Source organism: Lissotriton helveticus, chromosome 3_1 (assembly GCF_964261635.1).
Source record: "Lissotriton helveticus chromosome 3_1, aLisHel1.1, whole genome shotgun sequence".
NCBI lineage: Eukaryota > Metazoa > Chordata > Amphibia > Caudata > Salamandridae > Lissotriton > Lissotriton helveticus.
Window position 1 is genome coordinate 284,716,144 of NC_136061.1, and position 25,891 is coordinate 284,742,034.

Sequence of the window (25,891 nt, forward strand, 5' to 3'; positions counted from 1 at the left end):
GACAGCTTCAACACCACGACCGCACGACCACGCCAGATTCCACCTCCCCTGTGAACACCACCAGCGCCAACCGCCTGACCTCCTGGTCCAACGTCAACATCGGAAGGTCATCAACATCTCCCTCGAAACAGCGACATTCCCAGAAAGCTGGAAGCACGCCGAAATCAACGCCCTCCTCAAGAAGCCCAAAGCAGACCCCAAGGAACTCAAGAACTTCCGGCTCATCTTCCTGCTCCCATTCCCGGCTAAAGTCTTCGAGAAAATCGTCAACATGCAACTGACCCGCCACCTGGAAGACAGCAACATCCTGGACCCGTCCCAGTCCGGATTCAGAAAAAACCACAGCACCGAGACAGCCCTCATCGCCGCCACAGACGACATCAGGCGCCAACTAGACAACGGCGAAACATCAGCCCTCATCCTCCTTGGATCTTTCGGCCGCCTTCGACACGGTCTGCCATCGCACTCTAAAGACACGCCTCCTAGAAGCCGGAATCCAAGAGAAGGCCCTTGACTGGACCACGTCCTTCCTCACGGCAGAACCCAGAGCGTCCGCCTCCCACCCTTCTGATCCGAAGCCACCAACATCATCGGCGGTGTCCCCCAGGGCTCATCCCTCAGCCCGACACTATTCAACGTCTACATGGCCCCCCTCGCACTAGTGGCCCGCCATCACAACCTCAACATCATCTCCTACGCCGACGACACCCAGCTCATCCTCTCCCTCACCAAGGACCCACACACCGCCAAAACCAACCTCCACGAGGGAATGAAGGCCGTCGCCGACTGGATGAGGAGCAGCCGTCTGAAGCTGAACTCAGACAAGACGGAGGTCCTCATCCTCGGATCCACCCCACAGCATGGGAAGACTCCTGGTGGCCGACCACACTGGGAACAGCACCAACACCCACCGACCATGCACGCAATCTAGGATTCATCCTCGACTCCTCCCTCTCATGTCTAAGCAGGTCAACGCCGTCTCCTCCTCCTGCTACAACACCCTCCGCATGCTGCGCAAGATCTACAAGTGGATACCAACCGAAAAAAGAAGAACGGTGACACAGGCCCTCGTCAGCAGCAGACTGGACTACGGAAACGCACTCTACGCAGGAATCCCAGCCAAACACCTACGATGACTGCAACATATCCAAAACGCCTCCGCCCGACTGATCGTCAACATCCCCCGCCGCAGCCACATCACCCCCGCCTGAGAAACCTACACTGGCTCCCCGTCGACAAGAGGATCACCTACAAGCTCCTCACCCACGCAAACAAAGCACTCCACAACACCGGACCAGCCTACCTGAACAGCAGACTCAGCTTCCACACCCCCAACCGCCAGCTCCGCTCTGCCAGCCTTGCCCATGCCGCTGTCCCCCGCATCCAACGAACGACCTCCGGTGGTAGATCCTTCTCCTACCTCGCTGCCAAGACCTGGAACACCCTCCCTACCCACATATGGCAGACCCAAGACCTACTCACCGTCAGAAGGCTCCTAAAGACCTGGCTCTTCGAGCTGTAGCAGCACTCCCCCCCCCCCTTCAGCGCCTTGGGACCCTCACGGGTAAGTAGCGCGCTCTACAAGTACTTGATTGATTGATTGATTGATTGATGCTCAGTCATGCATCTTCTGACTGTTCTACTGCATAGGGTCTCTGTCTGTTTTCTCTGGATCCTTGGGTCATTGCTGGTGCAAATGAAACACTCAGTAATCTCTCTGATGAAACAATAGTACTCCACTACGAATAGGAGAGGCAGTCACTGCTTTTTAGGACCAAGAATCAAAGTGAACGGTGTGGGTACTGTGGGTATTCGGTTCACATTATCAAAAGATCTACACGAGTCCCTGACTCGCAACTCTATATTAGACTTTTTTTTATCCTTTAGTGCTCATATTAAGTATAGGACAACATATTTTTCTATGCTATGCAAAGGCCAAATGCAGAAATAAAAACATAAAACCCAACAGCATGATTTATGTCTACTGTGTATTACAAGAATATAATTCCCTCTTGGGAGTGAGTCTGCTCTCAGGGGCCACAGAGCTGCGTGTGGGAGCTGGCCCCAGGAGAAGACTCCAGCCTTATTACCTGCCAAGTTTCTCAGGGCCACGCGTGACTAGTTATGCCAGTCTCACTTTTTCTTAGAATTTTGGGACAGGATTAACTAGTCACGCGTGGAACTGGAAAACGTGGTAGTTAAGAACTTTGTGTCACACAATAAGACAATACTTGCTCCATGTATTTGGAATCTATGAGTTTTGACAGGAGCCCTGCCGTCCCCAACACCTTCCGTCATGCGCAGCTAATTCCCAGCGCCCCTCCTTCACTCTGTGCACAAGTGTAAGTCTGAGAAAAGTTAATGTGACAGGACAGACTGAAAATGCATTTAGAACCACAAGCGTTTGTATCAGCGCATAACTCCTCACTAATTTAGCACCTAATAAAGCAATGAATATATGTTATTCACTGAACAAAACATAGGTTAATGGGGCGTTATAGTTAGTTGGACATTTTAGTCGTACAAAACCATAGAAATTCTCCCGTTATAGTTACTTCAGCTAACTATAACTTGCGCGCCCGCAATGCACTGCTGATGACGTCACATATTACATCACTGATGACATGGTCAGTGACATCACTCATGACATCACTGATGACATCTCAAATAACATCACTGATGACATCATCCAGTGAATGTGTGTTTTTCTGAAAATTAAATATGTTTTATATATGTATATCTTAAGTTCGATGGAAGAATAAATGGGTATATAAGTGTCTAAATTTATCTTTTTTTTGTAAAAGTGATTGCATAGCTGACTGATTAAGTGTATCTTAGTGAATACATGGGTTAGCGAGTAATGTTTAAATATGTAAATATCTGTATCAGTCTCTCACTTTGTGTATAAATTACTGCATGGGTTGGTGAGTAGCTACATGAGTGTCTATATGGGTTATTCGTTGTTTTTTTGAGTATCAGTATGAGTGTGTGAGTGTCTGTGTGGTTTGCTGGGGGGTATTACTAAGTGCATAGATGCATGAATGAGTAAGTTACTGTTTGTATGTGTTGAAGACAGTATGTGTGCAGGACTGTATGGGTGGATGAGTGTGGGAATGGGTGTGTTAGTGAGTGAATGACTGTCTCAATAGTATCTTTATGAGTAACTACATATGTTATAAACTAGTATTTGTAGTAGTAGTAGTCAGTATTTGTGTATATAAGTGAGTATATGTGAGAGTGAGAGATTGGAAGAGTTCCTGTATAAATAAGTATGTGTTTTTATAAGTGATGGTTTAAGAGAGTAAGTATGTGTAAGTTTCTGTAGAAGTAAGTGTGGTGATGTGTGTATAACTGTAAATACAAGTAAATGGATGTTTGAGACTTTGTATGTGTGAGTATGTGTGTGAGTAACTCTATGGATGAGTGGCGATGTGTAACAGGATGTATAGGTATATGAGTAGATATGACAAGTGTGTACATGTATGAGTGACTGTATAGGACTGTTAGTGAATGAGTGGATGTGTGTATAGATCCTGGAATTACTGAATAGGCGTGTTGTAACTGGTATTGGTATATCCATTGTTTTGAAAATGTTAGTTTGTATTTTTGAGTGTGTGTGTCAAAGGTTATATTAGGGTGAGAGGATGTTTGCCACTCTATCACAAAGATGATGTAATCAGTGATGTCATCAGTAATGTCATATGAGATGTCATCAGTGATGTCATGAGTGATGTCACTGACCATGTCATGAGTAATGTAATATGTGACATCATCAGCAGTGCATTGCGGGCGCACGAGTTATAGTTAGCTGAACTAACTATAACGGGGGAATTTCTATGGTTGTGTACGAGTGAAATGTCCAACTAACTATAACGCCCCTGAAACCTATGGTTTTTCCAGTGAATTTCCAAGGTTTTTTAAATGCTAATTTCTAACTATAACGTGCCTGAAACCTATGTTTTTTTAAGTGAATTTCAAAGGTTTTTTAAATGCTAATTTCTAACTATAACGTGACCGAAACCTATGGTTTTTTTCAGTGAATTTCAAATGTTTTTTAAATGCTAATTGCGAACTATAATGTGCCAGAAACCCATGGTTTTTTAAAGTAAATTTCTAAGGTTTTTTAAATGATAGTTTCTAACTATGCCTACAGAGGTAGGACATGTGAAGAATGAAGAAAAATTGCACAGAAAGAAGCAAAAGAAATGCAGAAAGAAGCAACAGAAGTCCACAAAGACGAAGAAAAGTGCAGGAAGAAGCAAGACGTGCAGAAAGAACTAACAGAGGAGCAGAAAAAGTCCTTGTTGCAAAATCATCCTGTGCCCAAAACTTTTTCAGAAGGGTACTGGTGGTAACTGACTGACTAACCAGGCCTAGAGCCAGTACTATGCTAAAAGACACTTAGAATACAGTCAAAACCTCTACATACACTAGGGAACACTATGCGTTGGGGTACCCCTGTGATTAGCATGACCTCCTCTGGAAGGCCCTGGTACATAATAGGGCGGGGGGATTAAAACAAACTCTTAAAACGCGCTACGGGTGCAGTTGCACAGTGGTGAAGGGAGGGGGGGCCTGAGGTGACATGTGTGCAAACACGCCCTGTGGAGTGTTGTAAGTTGGGGAATTAATTCCCCTTCAATCCTGAGGGTCCCTAGGGTCCAACTAGCCCACTAGGTACCTCCAGTAAGCGCCACAGAGCTGCGTTGCACAGAGGTCTAAAAAGAGGCATGGCTGGACCACCTCTCTGGCCTGTGGCGCTTACTGGAGGTACCTGGTGGCCTAGTTGGCCATATGCTTGTTTCCAGTCCAGGGAGGACCTGGCCTGGCAGTTCGGTCTGGACTGTTCCCATGAGGCACAGGGCCAAGACTGATTTGCAAATGTCTGGATCCAAACTGGGGTGGCATAGTGGGCAAAAGAATGATGGATTTAACCCAGATCTTTTGACTGGGGGAGATTGTTTGCATTATCAGCATTCTGTCCATCATTTGTTTGCTCTAGCACTGTGGCTTCAGAGGCAGGTAATGCTACTGGATACCTGGACATTGAGGCTTCAGACACAAGTGTTGCTATTAGACACCTAGACAATACAAGCTATTCGACAACTAGACAATGTAAGTTTAGAGTGAAGTGACAACGCCCAGCTAGGCTCTGTGATGTCAGAGTTAGGTGAAAATATTATAACCCAGAACCAATTGAAGAGTTTGGAAACCGTGATATTTTCACATCAGAGACAGGTGGGGGTATTAGAAAATTAGATGTTGCAACATGTGAGCTAAACCTCTCCTTTCTGAAAATAAGAGAATCTCCATAGCAAGAGCTTGATTAATGTTGTTCACTGCCTGTCGGTGCATTCCAGAAGGTCTTGATAAGACTGCAAAAGGGACATTTAATTCTGATACATAGGAGGTTGTTGGATTAAGCCTACCCTTAGTATGTTAGGTCAACGGTATGCAGACTAAATTGTCATTGCCATGGTCAGCCGAGCGAGATTCCGGACTCTCACAAACATTTGTTGACTTATTTACCAGCTAGGTTTGTTTCCCTGGAGACTCAGGTTGAGAACAAATGTACTGGACGTTTCTTTAGGATGCGAAGACAAATTTATCAAAAAGCTCTGGGAAAAAAACAGGTGCAAGCCTTGATCTTCAACTTGAGCTCAGGAGAGTCACTTATGCAAATGTTCAGTCCACCATTGAGGAAAGATGGTATTTAGGGAAAGGTTGCTGGTGCCTTAATAGATACGTCAGTGTTTAAGGCACTATATGAATGTTATTGCCTTGATTTTGTGTGGTATTGTCATAGCCGAAACAGAGGAAAATGTTGAAAAATCAACATTATGGCATCAGAATCTGGTGAGGAGACTGGGTCCCAGGACACTGTGCAATCAAGACAGGTGATGATCCTTGGCATCTAAACATGTGAAACATGTGCCATCAGTTAGGAAATGATACTGGATGCCCAGACATTGTGCAATCAGAAGGAGGTAATGATATTGGGCATCTACAAATATGGTATTTCTAAACCTAAAAAAGGCAGAGGAGTGCTGCACAGGATCAAAGATAAGCATAAAGTCAATGAGTGATAGGAGAATAGATAGGCGGCTGATTAATGCATTGTAATGTAGTACTGTAACGTCAGTCAGGTGATTATATTGGATATATCCGAAGTGAAAATATTATGAACAAAAGCATTCTAACATGAAAGCCAAGTGAAGGAATTAGAAACCTAGACCTACGCTTAGCTCTCGCGCTAAAGGACGACAGTGGATAGCAAGGCAAGGTCAACCTTTAAGAAACACAGACTTTGTGACATCAGATTTATGTGAAGATATTAGAAATCTGAACATATTGATCCCAGTGCCACGTGAACATATTAGAAACTTAAATACTGTAACGTCAGAGCCTGCTTTCTATGTTGCAAAGTTAGACACTGTGACCACAGAACAAGTTGAAGAAATTGAAATCCTCGGCATTGCAAACACCAAGACAGGCCGAGAGACTGTAATCCTAGATTGCAATGTCGAGAGTTGAATCCTAGAAATATTAGACCTACATACTGGAAAGCTAGGCACACCAATTTCAATGCCATATCAAGATGCTGGAAACGGAGACATTGAAATGTAAATATGGAACAATACAGCAGTAGCAGGGCTAATTACTAGATAACAGAGCCTAGCAAAATCTAAACTCATACAATTAACATAAATGTATTTGTCTATTTGTTTATTAGCTTTTAAGTTTCAAGTTTTATGATTCAAATATGTGCATTTACTTATAAATACATGTATCAGACAACTCTCTCTCTCCCATGCAATAAGGGTGTTGAAGATTCCTGGCCTGTGAGTCAGCAAATTTGTTGAAATTTCATAAAACAAACTGCGATTTTTCCGAAATCTGTGAAGCTTAAAAGAGCTTTAGAAAAGTGGGTGAAAATATTCTCTTAGAGCAGATTGTGCAGGAATTTAAACCCCCGAAGAACCTTCTTCTAGTGGTGTAATATTACTGTAGACAGCGGTTTGAACGAAAATTGTAGTATGGAAACTTTATTTTGCAGGATCTTCTTTCGCAGGTGAAGATGTGCACATCCAACAGCATAATAAACTTGCAATACCTTCACTGGTGAAATTTTCCGTCTGCACTTCAAAGCACCTGAACTGTAACTCCCAATTTATAATCTCTTTAAAGAATGTCCTTCTTTTTATTTTAACGTGAGTAAGATTAGCTGAGTGTGTAATGCACTATATTGGATTGCCCAGGTGGCATTTGTTATGTGTTGTGCATGTGCAATGCTTTCTCTTACGGAAAATATATGGCCTCTTTTGTACCGCTTTGTTCACCATAAATTGGCAGGGTATGCTCAGACATGAGTCTGGATTAAACCCAGATCTGTTGACTGGGTGTGAGTGTTTGATTGGTTCAGATGCTCCATCCATCACCACCCCCTTTTGTACCTCTTTTATTATAAGCTCTCTTTGTAGATATACATACTCATTGATTGGACCAAATGTCCGTTTGTTTGTCAGAATGCAGTTCTTTTTCTCCCACAGTACAGCAGATGGAGTAAATATCCTTTTGAATATACGTTTATTAGAACAAGTGTGCATCTGAGTGTCCGAATGTTCAGGTCTTACTGAATATACATACATCTGAGAGAAAGTATATTGGTTTAGCGCGTTTCCAAATGGAACGTACAGCTAATCAAGGCATGCTTCATGCCCACTTTCACGTTATGAGTAACGTACGTCACGATTAAAAGATGTTTAATGAACACAACTTCCATCGTTCTGCACGTGCCCAAATTATAAATAAATGTACAGCTGTTAAAGGGTTGTCCTAGAAAACATCAGGATCACTTTTCGGTTTCGTGCTATATCATATCTCGTGTATTCTATGGAAGACCCCATGTTAGGAAAGAGGTCACTTCATGGCCTCGACAAATGTACTACAAAGTGCTGTGTAACCAGGCACAGTCAGGTTTGTGTATAGAATAAATAACAGGTAACTGTGTAATATGTTGAAATATTGTCATTGAAGGGTTCTTTCTGGTGATATCTTAAACCACGAGGCCGAAGACCGAGTGGTTTGTAAATGTCACCAGAACCCCGATATTGAAATATATTACCATATTATACATGACACCCATTATGTATTTTATATAGTATGTATTTATTTTGGGACAGTTTGCACTTGCCATGTAATTAGCAAAAATGTGCAGGGTTCACCCAAAAGAGTTGCTTCTATCTCAAATGGGAAAAATACTGACAGAGAATGTGCCTTATATTTAGCCGTTTTTACCGCAAAATTTAGATATTCATACTGCACAAACTGATCCTCTATGCCCCATATCCCTAGCAGTCCTGAGTGTGTCAAAGCTCTGACGAGTGGCTTGGGGTCTGCCGTTATGATGACGATGATGAAATCTGTATTTCACAGACAATTGTGAACTATTTCACATATTTCACAGGTCAAGTACTATATGTTTTTTATACCAACGCGTTATATATGTGTGTGTGTGTGTGTGTGTATATATATATAACTATATTGCTGTTGAGACTATAAATATTGATGTGTATATATATATATATATATATATATATATATACACACACACACAATTGTATATTGCTGTTTACATATTATACATTTTATTGTAAACATTTCAAGAAAAAAGCACTGGTATTTCTCATATTTCACAACGGCATTTAATAGAGAAAATGTTTCACGGGTCGCTGTGAAATATGGTTCCATCATCACGACAACCCACAGACCACTTTGCAGACTTACTGCTAGGGACACTATGACTATGCGTCAGTAAAGGATTAAATAATGTGACAGGGTTATCTAAACTATATTGTCAAAAACAGCAAAACTATGCGACACACACTCTGAAAGTATTATTTAATCCACTTGTGCTAGACACAAAACTTTGTTGTTGAAATATGCAAATTATGTTAGGCGCAGGAATTCAACAATTACGTAGTAAACGTAAAAAAACCCCTCACAATTGCAGAACTCCACTGGCGTAGATCGTGGTCCATTACTTTATACAGACTCTAGTAATAAATAAAGGGTATGCAAATGAACATTCCCCCTTCTCCCTCGAAAATGTGTTTTCAACAAAGCCACATATATTTTCTTCCTAAAATTCCACATGCTAAACTAATTAATAGTTTCTCTTCTTCTTCCTACAGAAAACAAACGACTTTAATTCGGTAGTTCACTTTCTGCCTTCAATAAACATGTTTCCTACTTTAAAAAAACATATTTTTCAAACTGACTTCCCAAAATAAACATGCTTGTTAGAAAACACTTGTAAGATGCAATCTTCCTAAATTACCGTTTCAAGCAGTGCTTTAAATGGCCCGGTACTGTCCGGTACGGAGTGCGGCACTTTTTTATTTTGAGAGGGACAGTATCGGCACTTCTCAAGAAAAATTTCACACATTTATTTGGACAGTACCGGCACTTCTCAGAAACAAGCAGGTACACTGGCACAAAGTACATGCACTTATATTTTTTCATTTCAAGCACTGATTTCAGGGTTCTGGAGACATTTAAATGCCAGATGACTTTTGTCATTGTAGTTTAGGATGTCACTAAACTTTCCAATGGCAATAAGAAAAATAATTAGGTATATGTCATATTGCACAAAATAACTATCCATCCATCTATCTGTTCATCTAGGTTTCTAGGCAGATGTCTTTATGTGATCATTCTAAGTGTGTGTGTTATTAAGCATGCAAACATATGTGTGCGTGCTTTGTGTGTAACTGATGAGACATGCCATGCTCGTCACCCGGGTGCTTGATGAGCGTTGTGATGTAACACCAATAGGCGGACGGTATCGGTAGGCAGCGGCCGGGCTGTATTCATGGATTCAGCTCCTCTCTCCATGGGTGTCTGCACACTGTGGTTGGTGGGGGTTGCCTCTGGCCGCTAGGGGGATTTTTTTTTGGGGGGGGGGTGGAGGGGAGGGGGCAGTCTGGTGTCTGCTGCCCTGGTTCCTACAACTCTGCAGTCCTGGGCTCCCGGGACAGACTCTGGCTGGAACTGAACATTTCTGGGGCTGATTGACAGCAGCAACGTCAGCAGCGGAGGGGGAGCAAAGGGAGGGGGGCTGGCGGAGAAAGGCCAAAACCTCTATCTGGAGGCAACATTTTTTCTTGAAGATCAAGGAAAAAGTTTCGGTGGGTTCTCGCGGATGCCTGTCCGTCTGTCTCTATGACGAGCAAGCAGCCCCCGGGAGGGGATAGAGGCTCTTGGGACGGAAGCTGCCAGTGAACCCAGGACAGAGCCGCGGTCCTGAGACCGTAGCGGGAGCGGCGAGACTACAACCGGAGTCCTGAGAGACCTACGTCCCGTCTTCCCCGCGCGAGACAGCCCAGAGCCCTCGGGACATTGTGTGACTTTCTAGACGAATGTGGGGGCGCTCTGGATATCTGAGAGCTCCCTGGTCAACCGAGAGACTCATTGGTGTCCTTAAGAGAGCGTCTGGACATCTGAGACCTTCTGGGCGAATGAGGAACGTCCGGTGTATCTGAGAGAAGCTTTGGAAAACAGACTCCAGAAAACTTGACAGACCCCATGCTCCTGATCTCGGACCCCCAGAGCACAGCGTGGGCTCCCTATGGAATATTTCCAGTCCTGACTCTACACGTAGAATTAAGAGGCTAAAATGACTACCCCTGCGAGGTATCCGGGGCCTTAGGGCACCACTGAGAGACTCATGATTCCACGAGAGACTCTCTCTGACCCCAAAGTGATTCCCCTTGCTCTCTAAGAGTCCCCTTCTTCTTCCCGGTCAACTCAGGCATCCGTAGAGTTCAGCCACACCCTTGTTAGGGGCAGCCTTAAATCAAGGAAAGACATCCAGCTCTCAAGGTGAGGCACTCAAAATTCTAAGCGCGCCATTGAGAACATCAAGATGAGGCAGCCGAACTATTCCCCTTAACATCTCACAGGCACGCTAAACTGAAATACCAACAGACCAGACTCAAAGACGGACACATTGTCCCTGCCTCGTCAGAAAGAGACGCCCCGAAAGCAAACAGCAACACCTTGATCACAAGAGTCATCACAATATTGACATCCCAACCAACGCACGCAGAACTGACAGCTGGGAGTGCAAGAGGGACGCCGAAGTCACAAGAAGGAGCCTAACCCAGCAAGGAAAGCCAACGAACCAGCAGGAATATTTGCAGACAGCCGAGCGAGGAGAGACCCCCACCCAGCCAGGACGGGCACCACGCCCAGGCCTTGGGCGCAGAGCTGGGAGATGCTGCCCTGGATGTATCGGCTCTCCGCGCTGCCTTAGAGACCTCACTGCAGTCACTGTAAGTGTCCTGGTCACTTTGTGACAGTCTCAGGTATGCAGCCTGACGTGCTTCCGGGTCACTGCCTTGGGTCACGTTCAGAGTCGCAAACAAACCATAGGACGGATGGGGGAGGGGGCTTGTTTTAACAGTGTAAATATGTGGCCTGTTCCATCCAGGTGCTCCCACTGAGGGAACGTTATGCAGCATTTCTCCCTTACTCCACCCCGCCGTAGCCTGACAACCACTTGCATGTCTCTTCACATGCGTCTATTGACGCCAAGGGTCAAAGGAAACTCGGGGTGGTGACGTGACCCGGAAAGGTAAACCTCAGTGAATGCACATTCTTGCTATTATTGTATTGCAACTAATATTAGGCTAATTATCGTTTGATTATTTTTTATTAAGGCTTTAACAATGACTAAAGAAAGTTATACCATTATATAATTATTGGTGTTAGTAATTTTACTTTTATTTTATTACAGTATTTATTTGGGAGTTCATTGTATCGTTACGTGTTACTCCTATTATTATTATATTCACCATCGTATATTACCATTGATAGTTACACTATATAATTATTATTGCTCAAATATTTGTATGCTGTTATATTGATAGTACTCAGATTATTACTCCAGGTTTTCTTCTTACCGGTAATTACGACTTTCATTTGGAAGACATTTTGTGCACGCAGCTTACCTCTGGAAAACAGAATGAGTTTTACCCAGGGGGTTTAGTGTATGTGTGGGCTGGCTCGGTTGACTCCCCCCTGCACTACTGCAGCGGGCTGGGCTGCTGCTAGAATTATCGCTTGCTTTGACATGCTGCTATAATTTCCATTAGGAACTGGATGAATGTTGGGTTTTATGTTTCACCTTGAGACACAGCAGTCCAGACACCCCATTCAAGAAACCTACATACACATTTCAATTCAAATAATCTCGCATCCCTTCAACAGCGTAAAACAGTGTCCATGGACGTGTTAGCTTTTCATCCATCAGAGGTGGTTATAGGCGTTATATATAGATCAACCCTGTTTACTGCGCCACAAAGCATGCGGGTATGTGATGTGGGCTTTATAGCTGTACAATGTTACAAAAGTATATAGGGCTCTGTCTGTAGGCGCAATGCGCATTGTCCCTGAACATACCCCCTCCCACCTCCCCACACACACTTCGAGGTGCAATAATGTGCACACCTCCCCGACGCCTTTAGATCGGGTCCCCCTTCCAGTGGTGGTTCTCACTGCCAACATCCCAGGTGAGAGAGTCCCCAGGACAAGGTATGGGTGAAAGCACTAAGGGTCACGTGAGATTTCCCCATAGAAGGCAAGCACTGTATGTCTCCTCCGCCCCCAGGGTGAGTGCGGCCAGACTCAGCATCTCCAACCTGCTTTGAGAACGGCCAATCGCCTGACATCCACAGAGCTGGTCTTCTATTGGTGGGCGTGTTGGTGCAATTAGGTGTGTGCAGATGGATTGACTCGTAGAAAGGCGCAGGGGGCGGGCCCTGGTTATGTTGCGGGACAAGATACTGTACTCATTTGCATCACGTTTTCCCAGAACAGCTTACTACCCTTTCCATATTGCCGGGGTGCAAAAACTTGGCACTGCTTTCGTATATTCACGAACTGAATCACTTACCCATCCCCAAAACAGGACTCCAACTCCCTACTGTACTCCCACCCTGACGGAGGCGCTGGCATGTTTTGCTTTCTCATTCCATGAGGTGCAGGCTGATTCTCGTGACGTAATCCGGACCCTCCTCCCGGAGGGAAGCGCCAGATTCGGAAACCCCAGGAGGGAGCGATGCTGACAGTCACAACGAGGAGCTAGGGCGTGAGGGAGATTGCCACTCCTGGGGGCCACAGGCCTCTGCTAGAACTGCTTCTGTTCAGGACTCTACTCAGCATGTTCCCACCCACCCACGTGCCCGGCCACCAGAGCAAGAAGGCACTCAACCTACTGAGCTTCTCAGAGATTTAAGTCGTTTACTGCATTGCATCTTTGCCTATATGTCCGTCCGTATGTTATTTTACACGTGCGACGCCATTAATGGCTCGGGAAACCTGCTGTTCATATATAAAACATCTCGCGGTTCTAGAGACGTTTGCAAAAAGTTCTCTTAGGGTTTCATGCAAGTATGACGTAGTACTACTGGTTATATATACCGTATATGCCACCTATAGGATGCACGTGAAGAGGAGTCGCTAATTCCGACTCTGTACCGTTTATTATTTATCAAGGTTTATAAAGCGCGGCAAATCACACGCGAGGGTCTCAAGGCGCTAGAGATTTTTCACACCCGACTCTGGAATTCAATACTTTGTGGAATTAGCAACACTCACCCCCCTCACTCACCAAATAACGTGTTTAACGTTTTTTCACGTGCAAAAAGACGGTGAACATACTTTACTACTCTACGAGCAAAAGAGATAACGTTTCAGTGCGTCATACACCAGAACATTCATGGTGAATATTTGTAATACCTGCACTATTATCATCATTAGAATCAATAATAGTTGGTATCACAATTTGTCAGAAACAACGATTGTACTGTTATACGCAATTAAAAAAAGATACTCAGCGGGTGCATACTCAGAACATTTATATATGAAGGACAGACACAGGTTAGTTTCTAGATGGCAATTTTACTCCCCAAAATAGAATTGTTAGATACCCGAGTCTTTGATGTCACTGCTAAGGGGAAATTCGATGGCCATTAACGATTCGTTAATTTTGGAAAGACGGGAAGATTGGACAGTGGTTGGAGTTTTTCGGAATCGGTTGAATTTCATTTTTCTCATTATGATTTTACAGTAATATTTACAAAGGGTGCAGTGGGCATAGACGCAACATTACCACGTTTATTAAAATATATGTTTGAGGACAAAAAAGTAAAATACTTATAAAAACATAAATAATGTATTAATTTAGACCCGAATTCATGCTAGAGAGTGAGCAGTGTTTTTGTTCGCTTCTATCTTGGCTGCCATAAACAAACCTTAACAAAAAAATAAATGAGACCAGAGGAAATCCGATATTTCACTTAAGTATACTTTAAAGTAGTCAGAATGTTCTGTGAGGAATATTAATAGTAATTAATGCATACAATTCTACAAATTACATGTATCTATCTAGAAAGATACAAACACGTGAAGAAACCCACACGTGAAGAAACCCACACTATAAGAATGAAGGGGTAATGTTCTTCCCGTAGATGTAGAGTGCTGCTCCACTGGTCAAAATAAATCAGAGTAGGAAAATGCAGTATTTTTTTTTCTTTCCATATTAGCTTGCAAAAACGTGAAAATGCATGTATTCCACCGAGTGGACTAATATTATATGCTTTACAGAAAACCATGCGTGGTAAAAAATAAAAAAAACATGCTAGCACGAATATGGCGATGTAATAATAAAAAAATCTATGGTGTACAAACGTATTTTTTTATGCCATCTAGTTTTGCAAAGTTCCAGATTTTTTCGGTTGGCAAATTTTCTCTGAGATTGCCGTCGCCTGTACACAGTGTTTTATGCACATTTCAAAATAACTGTTAACCCCTAGCAAGATCATCCCGCAATAATCACACCCATCCAAAATTGAAAACGTATGCGGATTTTTTCCTTTGCAAGCTTAACTTTTGCAGTGCTTTTCTATGCACAGTGGCAGAGTATGCCGATTTTTCCTTGGAAGCTTTCTTTTGTGACCTAAATTGGTGCAAAAGTTACATTTGTTTACTCATAACACTTTGCAACTTCACAATACGGCAAAGATTTAAATAGAACTTCATAAAGGCCGCAAGAAAAAAAATAAGTTCAGCTTTGTGCATCCTTTTCCGATCGCCTACAACAAAATATACATTTTCTCATGATAATATACGGACCTCACTTTCGAGCGGGGTGGGCGTGACTTCTATATTGTCAGAGGAACTACTCACTTCTGCTGTGAGAAACAGATCTATTTCATTTGTTTCTTTTGTAATAGACTACTGTGTGATTTTGCAGCCTCTCTGTATCCCAATAATGGGCAGTATGTGAGACCATATACATGTCCTACTGTCGGGGGAGCATTGTCTGGGATTCAGAGTTTGTATCATGGTCGTCTGTGTTGGCTATGGGACAGTATATATGGCCCAGACTAAGGTGATGCGTCCCGTCACGCCACACATGGGAGGGCGGGGGTTTATTTTGCTGCTGGTTTTAGGGATGGGGCGGCACGTGACTCCTTGGGAACCATTTAAGGCCCTTAAATGTGGGAGGTTGGCCCGAAGGCGATCTCTAGAATGTTCTAGACTAGAGGAAGGGACCCTGCACGTCCACAGCGTGTCTCGGTGGTTCTTTTGTTTGAATTTGATTTGACTGACTGGCCTTTCATGGCTTCATATGAGATTGTGCCCAGTGTGTACTGAGACATCCGTTTCTTCAAGTAATAGGGCCCTGGGATGGACAGGATTTTAAAGCGGGCCCTTTCGTTTACGAGGAGGCAGTGGTGCTTTTAGGGGCATATAGCACAGGGGTAGTATGGCACGTCTTTCACATTCACACACAACCTGGCTGCCCAATTTCGTTTAATCTGGAGCGTTTTTTATTTTCTTTCTGCGGCGCCAATATGGACTAGCTTCACAGCAGTAATAAATTACGGGGCAGAAGATCTGGATTAGTGGTAATACCTTTCAGAGCATCATGAGGTGGTTGATGGTAGTTTCATGATGGTCAAAATTTGCTTCTTGAAGGACTACTCTGAGTGTAACTACATTTTATTTACTTAAGGGTGTGTGCTTTTTCCACCATTCCTGTATGAACCCATCTGCACGTCTCCATCACAACATACGCAACTCTCTAAAGTTCTTTTTGTCAAACCTCTTTCACCAGAAGGTCCTCCCCAGCCCTGCACCCCAGGCCAATGATAAGAGGAAGAAGGCCTTAAAATGATGTAGGACTCCGGTGTAAGGTATATTTTTGAGAAAAATATTGCCTTCAAAAGTATCATAACAAAAGCAAGCACCTTCCCTTACTCATTCACATAGCAGTAGTTCAAAGACCTCGTGCAGATAAAAGTGTGTTTTGCTAATGACACGACTTCCATATAAACTGTCAATGAGATGGGACGTATGAGTATAACAATATGTTAGTGAAATGTAAATTAAGAATAAAGAAAAAAGCTGCTATATATCTGAGTGAGAAGAGACCTGTGTTCTGATCCCAGATTCAGAACTGATTAAAACGGTGTGATTCTAGGCAAACCCCTTCTTGTGCCTTAGATCATACCTATGTGTTCTGCATTGTGAATACTGCTACATGTTTTCACTCCATATCACATTCTGTCTCCTTTAAGCCAGCATCATCTGTAGCCTTCACTCCACACATTTCTCTTGTGTTGAGGCCTCTCCCTTCATTACAATTATTGACTAAACTGCACTTCACTGTTCAATAGCCATATAAAAAAACCTGAAATAGACATCCATATGATACAATTGAAGTCTCCTAATATTTAAATCTAGATTTGAACACCTAAACTAGTTTTCCAGTTCTATGGGTCATTTTTAAGCTTCGTTTTTTTGACGCCTTTCTCGATTGGACCCCTTTAATGAATGCTGATGTCAGCAGGAAGCCCCAGCCTCGGATTCTGTGTGTCACTGTACATGCAGACAGCGCTCACTGTAAACTCAGGGCTGATGGGCAGCAGTCCTGGTGCGCTGTCAGTTCTTATCTTTATTGGCTCTGCCCTGTCTCTACCCAAGTTTAAAAGGCGCGCTCCTTTTATCTAAGTCAGCCAGTCTGCTGCCTGTTTACTTCAGGCAAAATTTTCAGGCACTGGCCGCATTAGAGAAATGGCCCGACAGGGGAACTGGACATCTGGATGTGCAACCGACTAGGAGTGGGAAGCATAACATTAATGTTCAAATACTGGGTCTTGTTATTTTTTTTTTATTTCCATTGGAGATCGGAGATTCTTTACCTCATTATGTTATTGAAATAATTCCACTCAGAAAAAAATATTTGGGATACATTTTCATATGATTTTTATTTGATTTATTATTTATCATTTAAATTTTGTCCCACTTCTTGCACATAGTATTACTTATGTTCCAAATAAATAGTTAAGTAACCCTCAGAAGATGGCTTTTCCAATTCTTCGCCGGGGTATTTCTGCACCAACGTGTGTTTGGCTCTAGGTCACGTTATCCATATGGTTTAGTAAGTCAAATCTTATCAGTGTATCATTTGTCACTACATGCCAGAATATTCACAACCGTCTGGTCGCAGTGGGTCTTATGTCACAAGTATACATTCATAACTTTCAGTCTGTCATATTTAAATGAAGGTCTGTCCAATTGAGTTAGTTGTTTTTCTACCCAAACAACACAGTCTGCAGTAGTACTATCCAAAAGTATGCCCAATATGCAGTGGACTTTAAAGGCAAACAGATATTATATTGCCCTTACATTTTTTTACAATACCGCCACTAATGAATGAAATAATGAATGAAATAAAATTTATAATGCGCAACTAAAACCCGAAGGCATCAAGGCGCCTAACAAAAACAAATCAAAGCAAAAAAGGCAGAACACAACTACAAATATGACTTCGCGAAAAGCCGGGTTTTCAGGGCCTTTCTAAATGACTGCATGGTGGGAAGGGACTTAAGTTCCACCGGAAGAATATTCCACCACTTAGGTGCCAGAGTGGAGAAGGCTCTGCCACCCCATTTGGCTCTACGGGTGCGGGGGCACTACATCATGGAAAGAGACTATATCTGCTCTTTCTTCTCAACTCCCTCGCTACATCACATGTATGCATTACTAAGCTCAGTCATCGTAAACTGTGATGACACTTCATAAGAAGGTTATTCAGACTACACCACTAGCCACCGGAGCCCATTCTACATGGTATTGGCTGTTTGTGTAATCCTCGAAATTATGGCTGTTAATTTTGAACCCACCGAAAACTAAAATCCAGCCAGGATTTAAGGATAGCTACAATAAATATGAATGAGGCTAATTGGTAGGTCTGGGGGAAATTTAATTAAGACGGGAAGGGAAATTCCTGAATCTTTACGTTATGTGCAATTCACAACATTTCTCGAAATTTAAGGTTACCCAGTTTTATGTAACTTTTCTAACCGAGCAAGCGCCTTGCAAAAAAAGTCTCACAAGATACCAGCAAGAGAGTGGTATATAAACAAAATGTTTTGTCAAAATACATTTTCTGCTCTAACTATTTTCCTGCCGGTATCTCATAAGATTTGCATGCTTGGGTAAAAAAAAACGAAGTGACGCGAGGTACCGGCAAACCACATTTACACATGTTTTCGCAACATGTTCGTGAATTTCAACAGAAAAAAAGTTAACCTATTTTGCACACCACCACCAATTTACACACTGATAATCTAATTTGAGATTATGTGAATATTGAGAAGCTATTCAGAAATTTTGAATTTCATTTTTAGTGGTTTGGCAAGCCCGCCACTGCACAGATGCAGTCAACAATTAATACCATAACATCATCCCAATGTAATTGCCACGTGGTGCTGGAAGTGACGAACAGTCCCACAGGCTTCCAGGCATGCTGCCACAAGGGGAGGGCACTACAAAAACACAACCCTTCACTACTTGTAGGACACCCCCGTGCCGCACGGCCACCAGCTGCTGCGTGTGCCCCCGCCTGCCGAATCAGCCTGCCTCACAGAGCCTTCCCGCCCTCGGATCCGCCCTCAGGCCACGCCCCCCGCCTGCTGCTCTCTCCGCGTTGTGCTCCTCTGCCTCTCCTCTGCCTGCCTGTTCCTGCTGTAGTGTTTTGTTTTACTGTGCCCTGATACTTTTTCCCCGTGCTGCCCCTTGTTTCCCCCCCAGCACCAGCCGACCCCTGCACCCGCTCCCCGCTGCCGTTTCCCGCCGCCGGGGAGTGTAGTCACGCCCCCTTCCTCCCCGCTCCCGCCTCCCAGCTGCCCCTCCCTCCCTGCACTTCGCCATAAATGGCGACCGTGTGCACGCGCAGCGGGCGCGCCGATTGTGCGCCGAAGGCGCGCCAAAGGTAAGCCCGTCTGCGCCCGTCCGCGCCTGGACCGCGCCCAGTGCCAGAACCCCTGGCCCCCGAAGATGCAAGCCCACTCGCCGGATGTACGACGCCGCCACCCTCAACGCACTCAACACCGGCCGAATCCCGGGATGCCACCAAGCCACCCCGAGACGAACCCACGGACCCTTCAGCTGCCACGCCTGCAAGTTCTCCTGCAACCGGACCTGCCCCGCACCAGCGCCCGCCAAGCTGAACACCAGCAGCAACCACCTCAAGTGCATCCTACTCAACACCCGCTCCGTCCACAGACACACCATCGAACTCTGGAACCTCCTCGACACCACGGCTCCTGACGTCGCCTTCCTCACGGAAACCTGGATGAACGACTCCTCAGCGCCCGACATCGCCATCGCCATCCCAGAGGGCTACAAGATCACCCGAAGAGACCGCGGCAACCAGACTGGAGGAGGCATCGCCATCATCCACAGGGACACCATCCGCATCACGACCAACACCGACGACACCCTGAAAACCGCCAAACACCTGCACTTCCAGATCCACACGGACCCCAAAACCACCCTCAGAGGCACCCTCATCTACCGACCCCCGGGACCACGCACACAATTCAGCGAAGACATCGCCGACTTCATCTGCCCGCACGCCCTCCCCTCCGCTGACTACATCCTCCTGGGGGACATCAACTTCCACCTGGAGAACAACAACGACCGCAACACCACCACCCTGCTTGACAACCTCGCCAACCTCGGACTCAAGCAACTGGTGACCACCCCCACCAACCTCGCCGGACACACACTCGACGCTGTCTTCTCATCCAGCAAGGACATCGTCTTCAGCCACGCCACCGGACTCCACTGGACGGACCACAGCTGCGTCCACTTCACCTTCAGAAGATCCACGACCCACCACCACCAGCAACAGGTTGCTCGAAGAAACTGGAACAAGATCACAGCAGACCGGCTCGCCGCCTCCCTGAGCCAGCACCCTCCCGCCAGCTCAGCGAACCCCAGCCAGGCCGCCGACAACCTCACGAAGTGGATCAGCAACTGCGCAGACGACCTCGCCCCACTGAGGACCCCGCCGAGCAGACCCGGCAGCAAGAAGGCCCCATGGTTCACCGACGAACTCAAGAGCTCCAAGAAAAACTGCCGAGCCCTCGAGAAAGCCTGGAGAAGGGAGCCTACACCGGACAACATGACCACCCTCAAGCTCGCCACCCGGAAGCACCATCAACTGATCCACGCCACCAAGAAAACAACATTCAAGGACCGGCTGGACAACAACGCACACAACTGCAAGGAACTCTTCAACATCGTGAAAGAGCTCTCCAACCCCAACGCCGGAAGCAACGACATCACCCCGTCGCAAGACCTCTGCAACTCCCTCGCCACCTTCTTCCACAACAAGATCGTTGACATACACAACAGCTTCAGCCCACAAACAACGCTCCCCACGACCGCTCCAACGCCCCCCACCACCACCCTCAGCGCCTGGACCCAGATCAACACAGAAGACACCATCTGCACGATGAACTCGATCCACTCCGGATCTCCGACCGACCCCTGCCCCCACCACGTCTTCAACAAGGCCGACGCTGTCATCGCACCCCACCTGCGGGACATCATCAACACCTCCTTCGACACCGCCACCTTCCCGGAGAGCTGGAAGCACGCCGAACTCAGCGCTCTACTAAAGAAACCAACAGCGGACCCCAACGAACTCAAGAATTACCGCCCCATCTCGCTCCTCCCGTTCCCAGCCAAAGTCATCGAGAAGACCGTCAACAAGCAGCTAGCCGCCTTCCTCGAGACGAATGGATCCCTCGACCCCTCACAGTCTGGCTCCGAGCCAACCACAGCACCGAGACCGCCCTCATCGCTGCCACCGACGACATCCGAGCCCTGCTGGACAACGGTGAAACAGCGGCCCTCATCCTCCTAGACCTCTCCGCGGTGTTCGACACTGTCTGCCACCGCACTCTAATACAGCGCCTCAACAACATCGGAATCCAGGAGAAGGCACTGGAGTGGATCATCTCCTTCCTCGCTGGAAGGACACAGAGAGTCCGCCTACCACCGTTCAGATCTGCAGCCACGGAAGTCATCTGCGGCGTTCCTCAGGGCTCCTCGCTCAGCCCCACCCTCTTCAACGTCTACATGAGCCCCCTTGCGGCCATCGCACGCCAGCACAACCTCAACATCGTCTCCTACGCCGACGACACCCAGCTGATCCTCTCCCTGACCAACGACCCCGCCGCCGCCAGAACCAACCTCCACGAAGGGATGAAAGACGTAGCCGAGTGGATGACGACCAGCCGCCTGAAACTGAACTCAGACAAGACGGAAGTCCTCATCCTGGGCTCCTCGCCCTCCGCCTGGGACGACTCCTGGTGGCCCCCCCGCCCTGGGCACCGCACCCAAACCGACAGACCACGCACGCAACCTGGGCTTCATCCTGGACTCCTCCCTCTCCATGACCAGACAAGTCAACGCCGTCTCCGCGTCCTGTTTCAACATTCAGAGACAAAGAAATGTTTTAAACTCAGAAAAACACAAATTCACCAGTTATAGTTATCTCAAGTAACCAGTCACGGCCCGTATAGGGCGTGCCACCTTTTGCCGATTTTACAACCCCCCACACACGTCACCGCCCGGTGGCACGCCCTATACGGGCTGTGGCTGCAAGTAACTGTAACTTGTGCCCAAAGGCAACTAAAATTTGCGCCATCGCTATGCATAGTGTTGTCATTAATGATGTAATTTCAGATATAGCATAATATATTCAATGGTGCGATAGAACATGTCACAAATGATGTAATATGTGGAGTAATTAGCAGCGCATGGCGAGGGTGGGAGTTATAGTTATTTTAGGGCACAAGCTATAGTTATTTGAGAAGACTATAAGTAGGTGAATTTTAGAGCCTGTGCCCAACACACCACAGGCAGCCAAAACCCTGCAGACAGGTAAACACCTGCAGGCAGCCCCAACCCTCCCTGATGCACTGCCCAGCCCCGTTTAAAAAAAAAACTTTTCACAATACCGTAGTGTTCCATGGGAGTCAGCGAAGCTCACTGCTCCTGTGGGAGTCCACGGAGCTCGCTGACTTCCACGGGATTGCTGACTCCTTCCCCCCACAAATATTCTGATTTGGGCCCACATGGGTGGGGGTCCCTCTGAGACCCTATCCTCTTAAACTTTATTTTTTCTCTTCATGTTGCGGCCAGCCAATCAGAGACTAACGTGAGTACCCTACTGCTCCCTGCCTGGCCACGAGTGAGGAGATGCTGAAGATGATGGGGCACTACCCCCCGCGTACTGAGGCACTGAGGGGCTAACATCAACACAGCGAGAGTGCCTTTTTGGCAGGGGTGGACAGAAGAAGGGATGCTTCCACCCCGAGGTCTAGTGCACTGAGGCACTTATATTATGCCTTCCAGCATTCGGCCAGTAAGACTGGACGCTCAGTGCTCCTGCCTGGGACATCAATACCCACACATCAAGCGAACACCCAAAAGATTTGCCCCGCTCTACTTTGGCTTGGGGACCCCGCCACCAGGGAAAGTTGTAGGGAGCCGCATCTACTGGAGTTCTCCCATTTCCACTAAGTAGAGGTTGATGCCTTAGTGAGTATTGCGACCACCAAATAATCCGACTGGCTCTTCTGGGACGGAGTGGAACTACGCCATGGGGACCCCATCGCACCAGAGGGACCCCTTAGAAAAGCCCTCCCTTCACGGCAAAAGTAGGGACTGCCTCAATGTTGGAACCCCCGTGCCTACAGAGCAGGAGTGGCTCTCAAAGTTTACCGGCCTGCCCAGAACTGAGGGCGTTGGTTTCTCTTGTTTGCCTGCTTGTACCAATCCACTGTGCTTCCTCCCTGGTTGCGGAACCCAGATTGCTGTTACCCCCCCTCCCTCTTATGGTTTGCTCAGTGTAAGACTGAGGGGTGAGGAAGGTCCAGGCGACACTGAGGTGGGTTATCATCATAGGTTGAAGGTTTCGCCCCACTCTCGGGCATGACAGCGAAACTATGGCGCACTAAGTGGAGCTTTATCGAGACAGTTGGAGAAGAGTGATTCATAAGACTGGCTTGGACTCCTCACGCATAGCGGAGACTCTGAAGAGACTACACATGCCGCCCCAGTGTCTGCCCCCCTCGGGGGAGCCTTAGGGTCAGGAAGGTCTTGTGGAATGGTGAAGGTTTCTGTGTAGGGTCTCACTAGCTGGAGCCTCTTGTCCATCAAGGTGAAATCTGCCACTTCGCTTTTGCTGGGAGTGTGAATCCACCTGCCTCATAAGTCGACAAGGCGGTATGGCTCCCCAGCCCGTGGAGCACCAAGGTGCGCCAGGCCGGAACAACTCAGATGCGGCATCCAGCGAGGAGCCCATGCTGCAGACCATCACAGATGCAAAGTTGCAGAAGTTAATTGCTGATTCAAAAAGGGAGTTCTGGGGCAGGGTGAGCTCGGGGTCAGGAAGGTCTTGTGGAATGGTGAAGGTTCCTGTGTAGGGTCTCACTAGCTGGAGCCTCTTGTCCCTCAATGTGAAGTCTGCCACTTCGCTTTTGATGGGAGTGTGAATCCAGCTTCCTGATAGGTCGACACAGCGGTATGGGTCCCCAGCCCGCGGAGCACCAAGGTGCGACAGGCCTAAACCGCTCAGATGCGGCATCCAGCGAGGAGCCCATGCCGCAGACCATAACAAATGCAAGTTGCAGAAGTTAATTGCTGATGCACGATGGGAGCTCTGGGGCAGGATTGATGTAGTTGCACTGGAGATGGGAGTGCTCAGACACGACGGAAACTCAGAACTCAGGTGGAAGATTTGGAGAACGCCATAGCGAGCTGGCACCCTAGCCTGAAAGACTTAGAAACTAAAGTGCACTCTCTCACTACTAAAGTCCAGGAACTTGAAGGCTAGGCAGAGGACACAGAAGGGCGGTCCTGCCGCAATAACCTTCACATTGTGGGCTTTCCAAAAAGGCGCAGGGGTCCGATCCCGTACAATTCTTCGAAGAATGGCTGTGGAAGACAATAGCACCAGGAAAATTGTCTACACATTTCCTGATAGAGCCAGCCCATCGAGTTCTGGCTCCAGCCCCCAATAGTTAAAGATTGATGAATTATTGAGACAAGGAAGCCATCCTTCAGGCGATCCGCTCTAGTGATCCAATTCTTTACGCGAATGCCCGAATAGCTCTTCCCTAATTAGAAAGCAGCTGTACAGCGTCAAAGGGCAACTTTCCTAGGAGCAAAAAGGAAGCTCAGGCAGTTTGGCTTTCTGTACTGTTTACTATTCCCCGCCAAGCTAAAAGATATGGCTAACAACACTAGCTACTTTTACACTGAGTACACGGATGCGTAGGACTGGATGGAACAATGCCGATATGAGGTGGCAAACTCGGCCTCGTAACAAGAGAGGACGCAGGAGGACGGACCCAGGAAGTGAAACCGGCACCAGAATAGAGGGCGCCTTTATAGTTGAGTGGAACTCCCACACCGGCACAGGCGAAGCAAGAACAGTCCCTGGCCCTAACCATGGCATCATCATTACAGTTAGGGGGACTTCATTCTGGGCAGGTCTTAAAAAACTTCCCTCAGACCCTTCTTCTCATCGTAGGTTATTTAATCATCCTGGTGAGCCAAGCAATGCTCCCTGACTCACAGCTTGGCAGAGGACAATCTCTCAGAGACGCACTCCCGAGACTCAGTGACCAGCATCGACTCCGTGGTTCTCCCAGACATCGCGCCACAGAAAGCTAACACAGATTTTAAAATACGGTCACTTAATGACGAGTATCACCCCCAGTGGCAAAATGTTCTACTCACCTGAAAGATGGAACTGACGGAGCTGCTCTTTACGGGACTTCCCTGCATCCAGAGACCGCATAAATATTCCTGACACACACATTTTGAACCGCAACAGAGAAGGGAAGTAGAACCCCGCCTGCCACATACTGGAGACTCTGAGCTTGATTCACTTATCCGTCCCATAAACGTTTATGATGTAGAAATTGATCTAGCACGTTCCCTCACCTTTTCTCTCTTTCTTCACTTTGGGTGGTTCTAACTACGTTTAGCAAGAGAGATTAATTGAGGCAGCCTCCCTGCATAATTCCCCCATGCACTGGAAACAAGGTTGGCGTATGCAAGAGAGTTTTTAGACTACCCTTGATGTGGGTTTTTTGGTTAGCTGTTTGGGCGATCTAACGGTTGGAGACTGCATAGGGTTGGGGACTATCGGGTTGGTTTATTTTGGATATCTACCACACAGATCACACAATGGCAGTGGACCTCTTACATTTCGGTGCCTTACCCACAACAAGCGACATGCAGGCGGGATACGTACAAGGATACGTACAAGGTCCCACTCTCCCACTGGTGTACCTATCCCTTTACGGCCCCCCCTCACTTCTGGCTATGGCTAAAATTGGAATATTGACTTGGAATGTGAGAGGGATGGGGACAACTTGGAAGCGACATGCAGTGAGGCAGTACATACGAAGGAGGGGTGCACAGATAGTGCTCCTCCAAGAACGAA

General features: G+C 46.5%; 1 protein-coding gene across 2 annotated transcripts in view; it reads left to right on the forward strand.

Moving 5' to 3' along the window:
- TBX4 (T-box transcription factor 4) overlaps window positions 1-25,891 on the forward strand; it is a 758,647-nt gene that overhangs the window by 163,853 nt on the left and 568,903 nt on the right. Inside the window, exon 1 of one of the 2 annotated variants that reach the window (XM_078679816.1) lies at window positions 10,185-11,336. The exons of the other annotated variant lie outside the window; for it this stretch is intronic. The gene's annotated coding sequence lies outside the window, so the exon portion shown is untranslated. Of the gene's footprint in view, window positions 1-10,184; window positions 11,337-25,891 lie in introns of those variants that run through there. 2 annotated transcript variants of the gene reach the window in all.